The following is an 18,866-nucleotide window of genomic DNA, read 5'->3' as shown; positions in this document are numbered from 1 at the left end:
TGTGTGGGTTGACTGAGTCCCTCCCCAAATGACAAAGCCCTCTTGAGCGGGGCTGCTACAGGGGGGACTGCTGACATTGGGTATTGCCAGCCAACTGACTGGCTTGATGTCTGGATGGCTGGGAGGCCACTTGATCTCCGAGCCCCTGCCAAGGGGCCTGGGAAGATTGAAGGATGGCACTGACACTGGGGAACTGAGAATTTCAGGTTCTGGGATGCCGGGCAGTTCAGAGTCTGAGGTGTCGGATAACTCGGGATCTGGACTGACACACTGGATGCTTGTGGGCATGTTGACGTCATCTATTGAACCTTTGGCCAAATGGAAATGGCTATCTTTAAAAATGCTTAACAATGTTGGTGTAACTAAGAGATTCACACACACAAATATACCCAACAAAACTATAAACAAGAAACTTGTCGGATTCATCCAATTAGTAATTTAACTCGTTAACTGCCACAGACAAATTAATTTGTCAAATTCTGCTATAGCTCAGCCTGCCAACGACAAGTTTGGACGAGTTTTGAAAAAATTATATTATTATATATTTTTTTACACAGAACCAGAGATAACGCGATCCGAAGATGTACTGCTCCATTCACTCCCTGGTTAACTTATTACTTAAAAATGCTTTATCTCGGCTCCTGTATACTTTTTTTTTTTACTATGTATTTTTGGCAAAACATGCTATTTTCAATTTATCCGATAGCGGATTACCGCTATCGGATACATTTTTCCCCCACATTCTACGAGACCCCTGTGTGTGTAATGAGGGGATCACCATGATAGCATAGTTTTCGCTGGCACTGGGGTGACATTATTACAATTTTACTCTGGCAGTTAAAGAGTTAATCTGGTACCAGGCAGGCAGGCAGACAGGCAGGCAGACAGACAAAGTTGAAAACAACTTGGCTATTGGTCACATTGTAAAAAGAGGTTACGCAACCAACAAGACATACTGTAAGTCAAAAAAGTTCAAAAGAAATGGGTCTCTACTGCCAATTGGAAAGATTATAAAGATGTACAGTAGAGTGAGTTTGTCATAAACAATACCACGCCCCAAATAAACCCTGCCATATCACCCATATGTCATTTCCGCTTTCACCTTGAGTTTTATGCACTAAAAAAATCCTTTATGGGCATGAATACCACACATGTAAGACTCAATCCAAAACTACCCAAAGAGAATCAATCAGAAAGCTCTCTTAACCTCGCTTTTCTCTCTCTCCCATTTATTTTACATTCCCTCTCTATTTATTTTCTAGAGTTCTCACTGTGTTGACCTTGCCATATAACTAGTTTACAGAGTGCCTGCATCTCAGATTGATGCTTCCATCACTTCCCTCTTCATAGTCTTTTGACACACACGCGCGCACACATGCACACACACACACACACACACAAACAGACCAACTAAACGGTACATCCCCTTCGGCATAGCTGCCAAGAGGAAAGGACCAACAAATTACAACTGTACGGTGCATGTAATGTTTGTCTTGTCTGACAGTGGCTTGGTTGAGAGATCTCTAAAGGCCCAAATTCCCTCAGCAGATGGTCGGCAGACAACAGTGGGGGTCACTTGCGTTGTGGGTCATCGGCCACGGGCGTGCTTGTTATCGGCCTTGTGGAAGTCACCGGGGGCCGACTTGTGTGTTGATGTGTTGTGATCTTGTAGATCTGCTATTTTCGCAGAATGTTGCCCCATTTTCACCATGGTATGACCCGCCCAGCATAGATAGAGACATATTTCTCACAGATAGAGAAATATAGTAGACATTGGTCTGCACTCTGCAGATACAAATCCATATCATAGAGTACAGTATAGATCTACATTAAAATGGAAACACATTGCCCTATATTGTATAGCAGTGGGGTCCGAGACTCCGAGGACCCCCAGGGGTGCCCAGCAAAATTATTGAGAGTTAGTAACCAAATGGGTCTGTAACTCCCACAGTATACAGATTTAACCAAATGGACCGGTTACATTTATACACCGTCAGAGTTAAATTAGCACTGATGATTTTACAGTGTAGACTGGGGTTCCAAAGATTTAAAAAAGTGTCAAGAATCAAGAAGAATCAATAATCAAGCTTGTATTTGTCCCTACCTAAGTACTGTGCTAACAACAATGACAGTAGGAATAGTAAAAAGAAAAACTAAGTTAAAAAAGGAGAAGAAGCCTTTCAACAGTATCCACATCAGCATAAAATAATTAGGGCAGGGAGGATTTTTTTTTTATAAATGTGCTATGAGGCATAGTATCTAATACTAAAAGTATCGAGTGGTCACAATAGTAGTCACATCAATATGGCAAATGTTCAATATACCCTGACAAGCATTGAATTGTAGGAGTTGAGGCATTACATTTAGTTTGACTCGGTTCCACAGATAAATATTGGGAAAATAGCCGAACTACAAGCTCACAACGCCTCGCACTGTGAGGCGTTGTGAGCTTGTAGATCGGCTATTTTCACAATGTTTGCCTCTTTCTTACGTAATATTTGACAATTTGGCCAATTTGGTATTAAAAAGGTCTTAAAACTAAAAGTCCTTACATTTTCACTTCAGAAATGTGCAGATACCACGAATACACTGTTACTGTATGTTGGTTTGTTTACTGTTGTTGTTCTTTCTTTTCTTAGTATCAAGTATCAACTGGGGGGTCTGTGGCCTAATGCGTATTGAACTGCAGGTCCTTGAAATGAAAAAGTTTGAGAAACACTTCATATTATGTGAAAACTTGATGAAACTAAATGTCCTATAGAATTATCGATATTTAAGAGTTCAAGGATCCCTTCATGCTACTACAAACAAAATGGGGATAGGAGGGGTGTGCAACCTCGGTGAAGAATGCATCTATCTGTGCGTGCCTGTTCCCAACGGGCATCGTTGGCCTAGTTTGACAATAGCTGATGATAAATATTACAAATGCCAAGTCTCTTACACACCATTGCATCCTTTATGACAGGGGTAGGCAACCTTAGGCACGAGTGCCACAGGGGAACTCTCTGACTGGACAGAGGGTCTGGGAGATAGGGATAGTCTAATAGTCATTACAATGTCCTGAAGAAGTAGAAAAAAATAATAAGGTTGTTATATACAGTAGGGTGAGTATACAGTATAGGCTACAGTATATGGGAAATGAAAATCTGTTGGAAATATTTTATTTTGATGTGGTGTCATAATTAAATGTAATGTTGTTATGGCACACTGACTATCAAGAAAATAAAAACATGGCACTTCATGTCAAAAAGGTTGCCGACCCCTGCTTTATGATTTGGTGAGTTGGACATCATTGACCACTTGTGGACAACAGCACTGGTTTATTCTTTATCTATAAAGTGATGCATGGTAAACTTCCAGCTTACCTCTGTCCCCTTCTCTGTCCCAGTGTAGTAGTTACCAGCGACGCTCCTCCAACCAGTTGCCTTTTAATATAGATCTGGGTAAAACTTCATTTTCCTACTATGCACCTACTCTATCTAAAATCAGACAATGTATCCATTGATGCATTAAGGGCATCATAAAGGATGTGTTGATGGAGGCATGCAATTGTTTCTCCTGAGAGGCCACTGTGATTGAATGTGGCTGTCTTATTGTGGATTCAATTCTAGATATAATGTTGCATACTGTATGTTGTATTTTAATGTTTACATTTTAGTTATTTTTGTGGGATTTTTATACAGTGGCTACCATGGCCATCTCACTGGCCTTGTGGTTAGAGTGTTTGCCCTGAGATTGGAAGGTCGGGATTCAAGCCCCCCGTCCAGGTCATTCCAAAGACTATAAAAATGGTACCCAATGCCTCCCTGCTTGGCACTTAGCATCAAGGGGTGGATTAGGGGTAAATCCCTGGCTTGCGACATACTTAGCGGCATGTCCAGGGAGTGAACCCTACAGATCCATTTGGTTTCATTTGTACACTCTCAGAGTTACACATTAAATCAGGGGTGGGCAACTTTGATGATGGAGAGGGCCACTATATTTCCATACTCACTCCAGTGGGCCACGTTGCATACAGTACACTGTCGGCCAGACACCTCTGCTTTTTAACTTTTTTTGTAAATTAATGCCGTTGTTCGCCATTCTATGTCACACAAAAGTAGCTAAAATAGCCGATCTACAAGCTCAAAACGCGTCGCACTGCGACGCGTTTTGAGCTTGTAGATCTGCTATTTTTGCAATTTTTTTATTGGAATCCTGATAGATTTTTTTTTGCTAAATTTGAATTGGAATCCTGAAAAGTTACATTTTTATTTAATTTCAAATGCATTTAGTTATACTTATGTTAACTTTATGAACTTAAATACAAATGCATTGGACATAAAAATTACTGAATTTTAATACTAGTCGTTAAGCTACTAATATAGACTGAAGTAATTGAAGCGGGTCATGTTTGCATGTTTGGAATTGTAACGGCTGGAATCAATAATATATCAGTATTCCGACTTTAACCTGCGGGCCGCATTAAGTGAAGGTGGGGGCCGCATGTGGCCCCCGGGCCACCACTTGCCCATGTATGCACTAAATAGAGAATGTACAGTACTTCAAGCCGCCTCACTCTAGTCTACAGAAACAGGAGATAGGCTCCTGTTTCTGTAGTGGCACATGGCTCTGGAACCGCTGGTTCCCAAGGCTACATACTTGAGGCCTATCTTGTAAAAGAGATTTTTGATTGGGACTTAAATCATTGGAATGTTCATTATTTTATCTAAAATGCAACTTTTTAGGAGCGTAGAAGGCTCTTGACAGTGTAATGTCACATGATGTCTGATAATGGTGTTCTGCTGCTTCACGGACTGGTTGAAAGGTTTTTCAACAGTAAATGTTTTTGTGGTTGTTAATTTTTCCCTCTAGTTTGCCCTGCCATTGTTTTACATAGACTGCTAAGAATCAAATAAATCTTTTTAAATTTTTCATGTCTGCCTTTGATCATAGTTACACAGACATTAACGCGAACGAAAAGCTACACAGTTTTAGACAATGCCTTGTTTTCTTATCACATGCTTTTTGAGCGATGCATTTTTTATTTGGGTTACTTTGTGTTTTCATTGAAAAGATGTTCATTGCAAAACTTAACTGTCCCTATTTGCCTAGGTGTCCCAATTTAACAATACTCACCCTACTTTTTTATCTTGTAAGCAGCATTCTGTGGTCCAATTAATTAAATTCTGTCCATATATTGTGCAGAATTCAGGTTTCAATTTTGTTCTATTTTGATCTGCCCGACCGTGCATAATTGTGTGTCAGGAAATGTCACATCTACTGTATTTCTGAAATAGACCCACATTCCTGATCACACATTACCACGTTAGACCTTGTGAATAAGATATGAATCCTAATGCATGCAAATTCAATCTTTATGTCAACAGCACAATTTAGTCACTGACCTCCAAAACCAGACAGCTGTAGAATAGATCACAAAGAAGATATTAAGGGGGGCGGGTGTCACTACACATAACCGTTGTGGTAATATTCCAATTTTCGTTTCTCATGTTTGGATTTTTTATTTCCTTTTAAATCGGTAATAAGGTATGCTATCCCATGTTTCGATTACCTACCATTTATGCTGATTTGACTGCAAAGAGTGATGTATTCTTTCTCACCCAGTGGTGTCTCCAACCAAAAATAACAGATTTTCTTTGCTAACAACAAAACGTATCGCATTGTTAACTTGATAATCGTCGATTTTTTTTGGCGAGCGTAAATAGGCTTTATGGCTTACAGTCTGTGATATGGAATAATCTGACCTTCAGACACACAATGTGAACGGGACTTGTCAAGCCACCAGAATCTTAAGCTTATTTTGCAGATTATTATTTCAATTATGTGTGTCTATCAATAGTGCATCCTATCCCAAATGCAACCTTTTAGGCAACAAAAAAAAGGTTTGCTGGGCAGTGGGCACAGGGTTTCTGAAATTCACTCATATTATCTACCCACATGGCACATGATCAAGTTGACACTCTTCTGAATAAGTTATTCTTACTCCATATCTATGTAAGTCTTTTACCATTAAAACAAAAACTTCTCCAATGCTGTGGTGGCCTGCTGTGACACCAGAAGACAGTGAAGTTGAATGAATAGACATTAATAGAGCATAGTCACTTTGGTTCACCCTCTCTCGGGGACGGACAGTGTCCTCAGAGCTTAATTAAGCCGGTTTGCTCTGAGCCCTAATGATGAGCCATCCAACAGAATGTCACCACAACGCCATTGATGAATACGGTCATGTGAAACCCTTCATTACACGGAGAGCACCATAAATGTAGCTGCCGTAGGCTGAAAACCTTGTACTTTTGTACTTTAACAAATATAGTTTTTAGAAGTCAGGTAAAATAGCCTCATCCTCATGTTTAGCGTATCACTGTGGGTGTATAGGAGGATAAACGATGGCTTTTTAAAAGCTTCAATCCATAACTTCAATGTCCTACCCCTGATTCGAATCCGGGTCCCCCGTGCAAGCACTTACATGTTTAACAGTGAGGCTGAACCAGTGTTTCAAGCGGCCAGGTCTACGAGAACAAGCCCAAAAGAAGTGACTAGATGAACCACTTTAACCCTATATCGGCTATTTGAAAATAACCGATCTACAAGCTGTTTTGATGAAGATATCCATTAATTCTCTGTTGTCAGGTTTAATTTCATAGGGGTAGCTGTGGGGGGAAATGTAGTAAAAGCAACTGTAGTAAAAGTACCAGGAAGTGATCAGATCACTGGTAGAAAAGTTCCAGGAAGTGCGGTACCAGGAAGAGCTATACAAGTTCCAGGAAGTGAGTCTATGGAGGTTCCACTTTGGGTGTGAAAGAGTGTTTGGTGTGGTTTGACAAAGAGACTCTTTAAAGCCTACACTGTAATCCAAATCAGAACTTTAAACCATTGAATATTGTGGCCAATAAACTTTAAGACCTGAATAACGGAAGCTTCAAGCTTGGTCAAAATTAAGAAGATATTCTGATGGTGGATATTATGAACTGAAACAGATTAAAGGAACAAAGGAATCTCCTGGAGCATAGAGGTTGGGTGAGAGGAATTTTATTTTTTTACTTTTTATGTATTGCTATTTTCTTTTTGGACTTTTTGGATTACTTGATTAGGCTACTTTGAGGATTACTTTGGAATAGTTTCAATGGAATCATTCAAGGAACTTTAAAGGAACATTACTTTTATGAACTGAAGAAGGGACAAAAGATCAGGGTTTGATATTTTTCTGTTCATTTGTAAATTGGAAGTCAAGTCACTGATTGATTATTTGAATTGAATGATTTTTTTCATTTAGATTTATACAAAATATACGCGCCGTGATTATCGGCAAGGACCCGAGGGCGTGACACGTCAAGTGGGAAGTTCGTCGGATCAGATGATCTCCCAAAAATATCGATTGAACCGCAAATCGACACATATGGAGTACGCCGATGTCATCACCTCGGTCGGACCATTCTCGAGACATGTGAACTACAGACACATACATTCTGTACATGCACACCCAGAGATTTTGCACATGTATGGTAGGATGACGTCATAGACTGGCCTTGACTTCATATTTTGAAGTCAAGGCCATATTTATATTTTTTTCTGACACAGAGAGACAGACAGACGATACAGAAATCTCCATATGGGCATAAAGGGACACAGACAGACAGACGGGTACAATGGGTACTCTGACAACGGGTACAACAGGTTGGCATAACCGGGTGGGGCATGCTTTTCCAACTTGCATCGTTCTTGACGTTAAAATTGGCTTAAGGGAAACTGGCTGGCGGGCGGGTCAGCGGACCACGTCGTCACACTCATGTCACTATGACTTAGCCATAACCATATAAGGAGTTCCCAATGCAGCCAGCTACGCCCAAATATGGAGTGTGTTGTCTAACCTCAATGTGTCGTCATGGCATCAGGCGCAAACAAATCAGTCTGCTCCATATATGGGCACAAAAGGGGGCATGGCCATATATGGGCATATACTGATGAAATCAGCGATCTCCATATATGGGTATGGGCATGAAAGGTACAAGATCTGACAGATACAGAGATCTCCATATATGGGCAATATTGCTCGGATCGGCGGTGCGATGTAGGCGTGAGGGAACTCTAGATGTTAGGGCCACATGCGGCCAGAACCTCTTGTAAAATTATAAAATTGGGCACCGGTCTACTATTTTATACTTTTTGAAATGATAAAATAAGCGATTACACCACAAAAAAAACAATGCTTATGTAATATCACATATCATACTCCAAAATCCCAAACGGTATATCTCATATCACAATATCGATATAATATTAATATATTGCCCATTCCTACTTCAAATTAAAAAGATTGATTATTATTAATATATTAGTATTTAAATAGATGTATCTCACTCCCATTGTGCTGTGAGCCTTTTTGCTGCATTTCTCAATTTGCATGGTTTACTATGTTTTGTCAGTCTGCTTGTGTTTTGTCAATTTGCAGTGCTTTTCTGAAATGCTGTGTATGTATTGTTGGATTGGTGCATATGTTTCCTGAATTTGCTTGGGGTTTGTGTGTTGCAGCGTGTTTATGAAAGGCCATGTTTTGTCAGATTGGTGCATGCATGTTTTCTGAATTTGCTTGTTGTGTCAGTTTGCAGCAGGTGGGGCTCTCTGGGCCACCGCAGACTTAGATCCATATAAAGTATTTGAATTAACATCAAAGAAAGACTGATTTCCCAAAAGGCCAAGCTTTGATAGAATTCCACGTCGTCTTATCATGATGTCCTTTAAAACCTGACTAGCCATATTATTCTTTCAAATAGCATTTCATTTGATGAATGCATAAGAGATAAGGTTGTAATTCACATAATTAACATAAACTATAAACCATGAAACATGATGCCATTTTGCTCCAGTGATATGATCTGCCTTTGACAAAAGAAACCAGAAATATCCATAAACAGTATTCTAAACATGCCATGTTGGGCAATAATCATGAGGATATTACATTATTTTGATATTAGCAACAGCAAAGACATTCTGAAAGAAAACTCATCTCATCTCTATGCAGGTGCTTTACATGGAAACCGGGTACAGGTATGCATCCTTCAAAAGGAAACAGGAGGAGAAAATAAATTGAATGCTGTGAAATGAGGAATAAATCAAAAAGAAGCTACCTGGTCTACAACATACATTATTATATAGTCTCTAGAGTCTAGATAATGAAAACTGTGGAAAGAAGGCAACAGTTGTCTTTAATAATTTTAGTGGATTGTTAGCATAATTTAAGGGATTGAGGGATTGAGCTGCTTGGAGCGCCGATTTGACATTTTTGCTTGGGTCCATGGGAAGCAGTGAACTTTAGTTTTAAGAAACAAAGACTAAGCCGCGGCTCTGTGTGTGTGATACAGAGCACACTGACAGGCTGAGGTGGCTGGGTATATATTTGACAGTAAGCCTACATGTGACAAACCAGTACATGAGCAAAATGTACTGTAACATATACAGTAGTATGCCTCACCGATTGGCATGAGGGACAGAGTTGTCATCTGGCTTGATTGTAGAAAGGTGTGTTAATGGTTGTGGTGCTGTCAGTCATGACAGTTTTATGACTATTGTAGAAATGATTAGGGTGATTTTTAGAGGGGGAAATCACAAATCAGGCTTGTTCAATACTTTGGTTGAGTCAACATGATACTGTACCGCTGTGAACATAATAATGTATGTGCAGTACCCGTTACCAATAATTATGTTTAATTTAAATCGTACAGTTAATCAGATGGACTTATTTCTTTCTTTTACAGATTAGAAATGAAAAATGTAAACAATGCAGTTTTCATTTTTGATCAGAAATAAAAGTACTCTGTAAGTGACTGGCCCAATGTGCTAGAAGCTAAACTTTGCAATGTCACTGTTCCACATGTGTACATTGGAATGTTGATGCTGAAATGACACTGTACATTATGCAGCACTGAATTGAATAACCAAAGCAAAAGCAAATTAGTAAAGCTCAACAACTTAACACAGCCACACACAAAATCCACTTACAGTAACATGTTAGTACACGCCCAATCTGGGAACCCATCGCCAAATGAAAAGGAAAAACAGCGCCCTCTGCTGTTTTTGACTATCTCACTTGGCTCTGGGAGGAAGTCGACGTACAGTAGCACACGTGCGCAAGGAAACCAGGGTTTTGGGCTGCCTTCAGCCTTTCACTTCCGGTGGTGCGACTATGTTTTCATTCCCACTAACAATATTTCTACACGGAACACTAACACCACTTCTCCCAGAGAACATGGATCGTTTTGGTTGTAAGCCCACTTGTTTCTATGATGAAAGAGCAAGTTAAAATGTGAATATCTTTCCGTGGTTTTGTCTGCTCCGAGGACGCTATTGTTAAATGAGTTTCGGTTTGTTTCGAGTGGGGAAGGATCGGCGGACACGTAAATCCCGCCCACTACATTTGATTGGGTAAAGCGCGGCCTGCTTCCTGATCTGAAGGCACGCCCACTTGTAGGCCAGTGCGTACGCGATATGACGAACCCCCCCGACAGATTCAAACGCAGAGCAGAATCTGTTCTTGAGAGATTAGTACGCGCCAGGTACAATACTTCCAAAGTTTATCACCTCAACGACAACCTGATAAGGGAAAGAAATAAACAGAACACAAAGTGAAACATAAGCACCTGAAAGTGCTCATAATAATGTTTTCAAAACTGCACAGATTAGCATATTGTGGAATTGGACCACTTTGTTTTGTTTCTCAAGGGCTATCCAGGCAAGGATATGTAAAATGCAAAAGACTACAGTAAATTTGTAAATTTAATTGTCTATACTGGCTCTCCAAATTTGCATTGTTATATGACACATGCACACTGTACATACACACACACACAAACGAATGCTCGTGCAAGCATACACACACACACACACACACACACACACACACACACACACACACACACACACACACACACACACACACACACACACACACACACACACCTCTCTAGCTAGGCCGCACACACTGCACTGTTTGAAGGCCTGTATAAATAACTACCTTTAGATAGAGATAAATCACCCTGCATCCTTGAGGTGTGTGTGTGTGTGTGTGTGTGTGTGTGTGTGTGTGTGTGTGTGTGTGTGTGTGTGTGTGTGTGTGTGTGTGTGTGTGTGTGTGTGTGTGTGTGTGTGTGTGTGTGTGTGTGTGTGTGTGTGTGTGTGTGTGTGTGTGTGTGTGTGTGTGTGTGTGTGTGTGGTTTGATGGATGGGGAGGGAGGCAGGTGTGAAGGTTTGATGACTTTGGGGCTGTAATATGCAAAAGTCCTGCATTCCTCTCTCCATCGTGCTCGCCCTAAGACAGACACACACACACACACACACCATACACATACACACACACACACACCATAAATAAACACAAACTCCATTGTGCACGCAAACAAAATCTCTCTCTTTCTCTCTCTCTCTCTCTCTCCCTCTCTCTCTCATATGTTTGCATGTTTTTCTGCTAAATACACACAAACACTCCCTTTCATTTTGACTTCCTTTTTGTGTTGTTTTGTTTTATTCCGTTTTATCCCAGCTGTCATCTGTCCAGGCTGCATTGTAAAATCCGAAGTGTTCATTGAACCTCTGAGAGGTGAAATCTCAAAGAATGAACAGTGGCTGCTGATAGCACCATGAATTGCATATCACCTGGCTGCACCCACTGTCTTCTCTGTGTTCAGGTCCACTTCACAAAGGATATTGCTCTAATCATATGCTGGCGCAAACACGCCCATAACGTTTTACAGCAGAGTGCAATTTGCCCTTGCCCTTGAGGGCAAATTGCACTCAGCTGCTAATTTGTGGCAAACTATAGTGGCTTATTTACCGCACTATTTATTTGTGGGCTTATACATCTTTAACTGTCACCGAGGAGGTTGTGGAGCTGCTGCTGAGGCATTGTGTCTGCCTTGCAAAAGCGTTAAAAAAATGCCAGTGTAGTAATCAAAACGATTAATTTTATTAGAGCCAATGGACTCAACCATCTGTTGTTTGTCAGAAAATAATATTTTGCCCGGCCCTCCCTACCACACTTATGTGTGCTGGTTGAGCAGAGGGGGTGTGATCAAACATTTCTTTCAATTAGGCTACATCTGGTATTTGGGCTACTCATTAACTGCGTTGTTTTTACAGTGCTTGACTCGGGCCATTACACACTTGTGCAGAGTAACAATTCTGCTGACTTTTGCCCACCTGAACACCCTTATTACGTATAATTACATGCTGTCACTTACTGGCGAATCTAGGTATGCATCATGTTGCGAAGCTGTGCAAAATTGTGCACATTGTTTCTCCAGCAATTTCAAGGCTTCCAGCAGCCACTTTGACTGAGGAAATCTCACAAAATTACAGATTTAATTTGGATGAAAGTAATAGGCCTTAGTTTTGAGTTTTGGCCTTATAGGCCAAATCTCCTACATATTAAGAGGAGCGTTAATGAATGGAGCAGCAATGCCCACACATTCAACTGCGTTCATGAAACTTGTATAATTATGATAAGATTCAGGGCCCGGCCTATTTAGATTATCTATGGCACACGGTCGAAAATGCAGAGTGCAAAATGGCACCCCACGGTGCTAAAGGGTTGTATTAAGCCTCGGAATTAGTGTGTTTGGGGCATTGCATTAATTAAACCAATTAGAGTGTCGGCTCCCATTACTCTTAAGAATGGTTGGGAGGATATGGGGAGTTGGGGATTTCAGGTAGGATGGGTCTTTTTTCTAGTTACATTCAACATTCATACATTCAACACTGGTGTGACTTCTACTTCTACTGTCCTATTCTGTGTACAAAATCAATAACGGTACCAAGTGCCAAATGTCAAAGCAACAAAAAAGCTTCTGTTTTTTTATAGACCATCTGCTTTCTGATTATAACCATATGCCCAATGCACACACTTGTGCCATAGGCTAACTATGCTTGGATAGTGTAGGCTGAACGCTCATGCACTCATGACAAAGTACGAAATGCAATTAAAATATAGTTAAACACAGTAAGTTAAAAAGTTCTGCTCTATATTGCTATAGAGTGTTTGTTCTGTAACAGGGGTCCCTATTTCTACAGCTCTTTAGTATGCCTTTTGGTCACAACCTTTCGGTCACAAACACGCTCTCTCCTGGCCACCGCTACCCCTCACTTGGTGGCCCAACTTGGTGTCCCACTGTCCCACCTTTTCTTCCAATCAGGCGACGGAACCCATTTATCAGCTTCAGTTTGACAGTGTTCCTGTTCCAATTATGTCTGCTAATTTACTTACTACTTACTTACTAACAATTTGATTTGTTTATTCTGTAGCCCGTATGAGTTCACTCTCATGATTTGCTGAAACTGCTATGCCGACCTGAAAATGTATTTTCTATTCACTAAAGCTGGACTCACAACAATATTACAATACGTACATTTTGAACTATTAAAATCATGTTTAAAGTTTTTTTTTAATGAGCATACACTGACAGGCAATTGTGACAAATCAATTGTGTGTGTTTTTTTTCCAGACAGCCAGCTGCCCTTCTGAGCTGTGCCTCGCAATAAACACAACTTCAACACACACACGGAGACACACACAAGGGCCTGTTGCCTGATGTGTGCTTTGTCTTACCACTTTGGAACCAGCGACGTGGATATAATTACCTTCTGTACAAGCACAGTGACACTGTCATTGACATGGAAACAGCGTTTTGGAAAGTGATGGAAGAACACAGGCAAGTGACTATATTCTCATTGCTGGCATCATGAAACAGTTAACATGACAGTAACAAAAAGAAAGCATATACGTAGTCTATAAGCAAATGTCAGACTCGATAAAATAAATCGATGATAGTCTTGATCCAAGGCTAAGACAGACGCAGGAACAGTGGTTGAAAGAAGTGCTGCGCTACACAGGTGTAGTGTAACAATCACGTAGCCTATCTAAACATGCACGTGACATATTCAATTATGGCTTATACATTTTACACTTGGCCAAAATAATAACATTTTGTCGGCCACGTAGGACGGGCAGGTGAATGCATAGTGGAAAACCTGCCTCCCACATATCTACAAGCCTCCGCTGTCCAACAGCACAGGTTGTTTGGACTGGTCTCCGTGCCAACAGTCCACTCATTCACTTCACATCTGTCTCCTTGTAGACTTTCCCCCGGCCCCCCGCTGTGCCGTTCCACTCAGACAGTAGCGATCCCGATAAATATCAAACATGTTTGAGCATTCTCGGGGCAGCCCCGGCCGTCCTGTGAGCAACTCGGGAGGGTTACAGTTGGATCTTTGAACCCTCACACTAGAGGATATTTATGCCCGAGATTCACTCCCGATCTAGGCTGGGGTATGGCGCACCTCCCCTTCCCCCCAATACTCGGGAGGTTTTTTTCCAACCCCAAATCACCCCGATTATCTTGTAGTGAGAGTCCAGCTTAAAGGGCTCGAGAGACAGTGAGACCCCCTGTTAGGCAAGGCAAGTTTATTTATACAGCACATCTAAACAAAGAGGCAGTTCAACGTAGCCTGACGCCTTCGACGGTGTCACCAGACCCTGAATGAGAGGCTAGCGATTCAGGGGCTGGAGCCAGGCTAAGTTCAATGTGCTTTACACAAAACATTCAGCAAAAGAAACGCATTATAAAAGGACATTTGAATTCATTAAAAAGAAAAGAAAAAATAAGTTGAATCTCCTTAATAGGAAACACCTAAGTCAGTTGAACAGACACTGTGCACATAGAGCTATTTGACACTTATTATAACAGAATATACCACATACAGGCAGCACCCTTAAATTAACACTGATGATTGTAGACTACTGTACACACTGCACTGTACGCACGCCTAAACATTTTACCCATCATGTGTGTCGTGACTGAATACTATGGCAGCATTTGTGCCTTTCAGCATTGGGAGCACGCACGCACGCACACAGAGACAAAAGTAATCACGCCTGCACAAATTCACATTTTTTTTACAGTCTGGCCGCAACCTTAAAATGAGTTTGACACCCCAGTACTAGAGGTTGGAAATATAGGCTCAGGAGCATGCCTGGCATGATGATGCCTCTGCTTGGCTATAATCACTGCAGCCATGATCAGTCTGGGGGCGACACCCCTTATAAATGTGCTTCACTTAACCACCAGCTCTCTGAAGCAGGGCTGCATCAATCAATCTTTTTCAACCATTATTCAATCGGTTACTTTTTCGATTAATCGGATGATTAATGCCCGATGTGTGCATACCGGTTTTTCTGATCATTTTATATGCCTATGAATTGACATGAAAAAATGGTAATTGATTTGTTTATATTCAACTAAGTCAAACATACTGAAAATAGCCAATCTACAAGCTCAGGGCGCGTTGCTATGTGACACATCGTGAGCTTGTAGATCTGCAATTTTTTAAAAGCATTTTAAAAAGCAAAATGTAGTATTTTTGTATTAGTTCAATTAGCTGTTGCACCCCTACTCTGAAGACACCAGTAACTTTCACTCTAATTGTGTGTGGCTATCAATACTGGGTGTTTGTGAATTAGACCGCTCATTTGCATAGAAAGGCAGAGGGGCAGATTTGGCACAACATGTATGGATAATTACCTAATTTAAAAAATGTGCAAATAACACCGGAGCACCAACACTCTGTTTGGCAGCGCAGTTGGGGATGCATTTCACCCTTTGCTGCTACATTGAGAATAGCCTGGTTCTTTTTTTGCATTATTTGTGCGGGTTTAGTGGTCGCAAAGTGGGATCCAGGGACCCTCAGGGGTTGCTTGAGGGGGTTCCAAATGGACTCAACTCTGAAAGTTATGGGGATCCTTGAAATTAAACAAAAGTTTGAGAACCACTGGGGTACTGACTAGAAATGAACCCATTTTGGTCTGTGCTTTACTGTGTTCCTGGGACTCATGCCTCTCTTTCCCTTTTGATATGATGACACATCAGCTGGCATCTGTCTTGCGTGCGTGCGTGCGTGCGTGCGTGCGTGCGTGCGTGCGTGCGTGCGTGCGTGCGTGCGTGCGTGCGTGCGTGCGTGCGTGCGTGCGTGCGTGCGTGCGTGTGTGCGTGCACCAGCCAATCTTGGTCTCAGTTCTGAGATGCAGAGGCAGCAACCTGGCAGAAAGGAAGAAAAGATAGATACATTTAGATAGATAGATGGCATCTGTCGTTTCCAAATCGTTGCCGTCGGTTGGAAACCTTGTATGTCCAAAAGCTTTACTTTCCAGGAAATGAAAAAAAAAAAGAACCTGTGTTCCGATTGGATCCAATGTAGTTATTATTTAGTCAAGCCCCTTGTTAACACTTTTCCTTGGTTAAATATTTATAAAACCCACAAATACACATAACCAGTTTAACTTTCACTCACAATAGCACATCTACAAGCTCACAACAACACTTTGGGACCTTGTACACCTGCTATTTTTGTTCCTTTTGTGTGACACTGCATAAGACGGAGTAGGACATTAATTTAAAAAAGGACATGGAGATACAAGGTTTCTGCCTGTTGGCATCTAAATGTCCCCTGGTCCCAAGGGGCCTGACGCTCATTATTACCGCCCGCCCCCCCCCCCCCCTCCCTCTGACTCGGGTTAGTCTTTAGCTCTGTGGTTTAATCTGGTTCCCCACCTCTCGTTTTCTTGTCTTTCTCTGTCCGTCCGTTTCTCTCTGAGTATATGTCTCTCTTTTTCTGGTCGGTCCTATTTCAGCTGCTCTACTAGGCTACTTTTTTCTCAGTCCCCCAACTCTCTCTCTCTCTATCTTTTTCTCATTTGCTCGTGCACTCTCTCCTTTCCCCATTCTCTCCAGTCCCTCGCCCTCTCCCTCTCTCCCTCCTGTTCTTTCTACCACTCCCCCTCTCCCTCGGTCCATCTCTCTCTGTCGACCTGCCCGAGGCGGGAGCACCCTGCCTCAGTTATATTATTTATCAAGCTTTCCTTTGGCCCCTCCCTTCAGCACAATAATCCATGGCGCTTTGAGCCGCGGACAAGCTGGATGACGTCTCGGGGGACGTGTGTGCGAGAGAGAGCGAGAGAGGTTAAGAGAAGGGAGAGGGAATGAGAGGAAATTAGAGAAGGAAAGGAGAAAAGAGAGGGGGTGAGAAGAAGAAAGTAAAGAAAGCAAGAATGAGAGGAGAAAGCAAGGGGAAGGGATAACAGAAGGAAGAAAGAGAGAGAGACAGAATCAAAGGAAGGAAGATGAAGTGAAAAGAGAGATGGATTCAGACAGAGTGGGAGACGGGAAGAGGAGAGAGGGAGAAATGCAGGAGGAGAGACGAAAAGAAAAAGGAAGTGAGTAGAAGAGCCAGACAGACGGCATAAAAACAAGAATGAAGAAAGAAAGAGAGGAAAAAGAAGCCGGGAAATGGAGAGAAAAATTACAGTGATAACTGTGTGAATGCATGAGTGTGTGTGTGTGTGGCGTGCATGTTTGTGCCCGTGTGTGCACAATTATGGTCTCAGTTCTGAGATGCAGATGCAGCAACCTGGTAGAAAGGAAGAATATATACAGTAGATAGATAGATAGAGAAAAGAGGTGTTGATAGAGAAGAGACAACAGTAAACGAGAGTAGGGGGGGTAAAGAAACACAAGTAGAGTGAGGGCAGTGAGAGAGAGAGAGAGAGAGAGAGAGAGAGAGAGAGAGAGAGAGACTCGCACACCCACAGATGTAGCGCGGGCAGTGGTTTTCAGAAGCACGAGGGTCTCACACACGCCACACACACTCTCACTCTCTGATACACACACACACACACACCCACCCACACCCACCCTCTCTGATACACACACATGCACTCACACATACACACCATGCACTCACACATACACACCTCATCATCATCATCCACGCAGCCAGCCAGCTGCATTTGAGGAGAGAGAGAGTGAGCGAGAGTGAGAGAGAGAGAGAGAGAGAGCGAGAGAGAGAGAGAAGCAGAATGTGTGAGGCAGATGAGAGGACAGAAGCAGAACAAGCGAGAAGCGTCTCTTAGTGCACGTTCACCTTCCCATTCCTCTGCACAGGCAAGGTAAGCGCCTCTCTCCATCCCGTCCGTCCACCTCACCAATCCTTCCCACGCTCTCCGTCTCTCTCTCTCCCTTCCTCTCCTCTTTCACTCCCTCTCTCTGTCTCTCTCTCTCTCTCTCTCACTCTGTTCCTGCACTGCCGTACCTTCTTTTAACCCCCCCCACACCCCCCCCCCTTCTCTCTTTCCCTCACACGAACCCATTCATCTCTCCAACCTCTCTCTTTCACTGTTGCTTTCGGATATGAGGACATGTTTAGAGGCTGCTGATTTTCTGTTGTCTTTTCCACACACACACACACACACACACACGCGCGCGCGCATACACACGCTGTGTAAATTGTTCTGTGCTGTGGTTGACCGCACCAGCAACATAATGTATGTAAAGTGTTATGCATGCTGTCACAGTACGTTTACCTGTGTATGTTCTCTTATGTATGTCTTTGCGTGCATACTGTGTGTGTGTGTGTGTGTGTGTGTGTGTGTGTGTGTGTGTGTGTGTGTGCGCGTGTGTGCGTGCGTTCGTGCGTGCGTGTGCGCGCGCGCGCGCGTGTGTGTGTGTGTGTTCAAAGAAAAGAGAGCAGGACAGATAGAAAGATAAAATGAGACATCAAGTGGCATGTTTCGTACTGGCTTCTTTCCCCACCCTCTTGTTTATCGTTTTGGCCATAATGGATCCCGGTGACCCGTTTATGACGGCCCATATGGTTGCTATTAAATTACCATACAGCCTGCCTCCATCACACACACACACACACACACACACACACACACACACACACACACACACACACACACACACACACACACACACACACACACACACACTCTCTCTTGCATTCCCCTGTCATCCTGCTGTCTGGGGTGGTGGTGTTCTGGC

Source organism: Gymnoscopelus braueri (genome assembly GCF_963280865.1).
Source record: "Gymnoscopelus braueri genome assembly, chromosome: 10".
NCBI classification, from domain to species: domain Eukaryota; kingdom Metazoa; phylum Chordata; class Actinopteri; order Myctophiformes; family Myctophidae; genus Gymnoscopelus; species Gymnoscopelus braueri.
The sequence above is the reverse complement of the archived record's forward strand: the minus strand, read 5'-3'. Positions refer to the sequence as shown.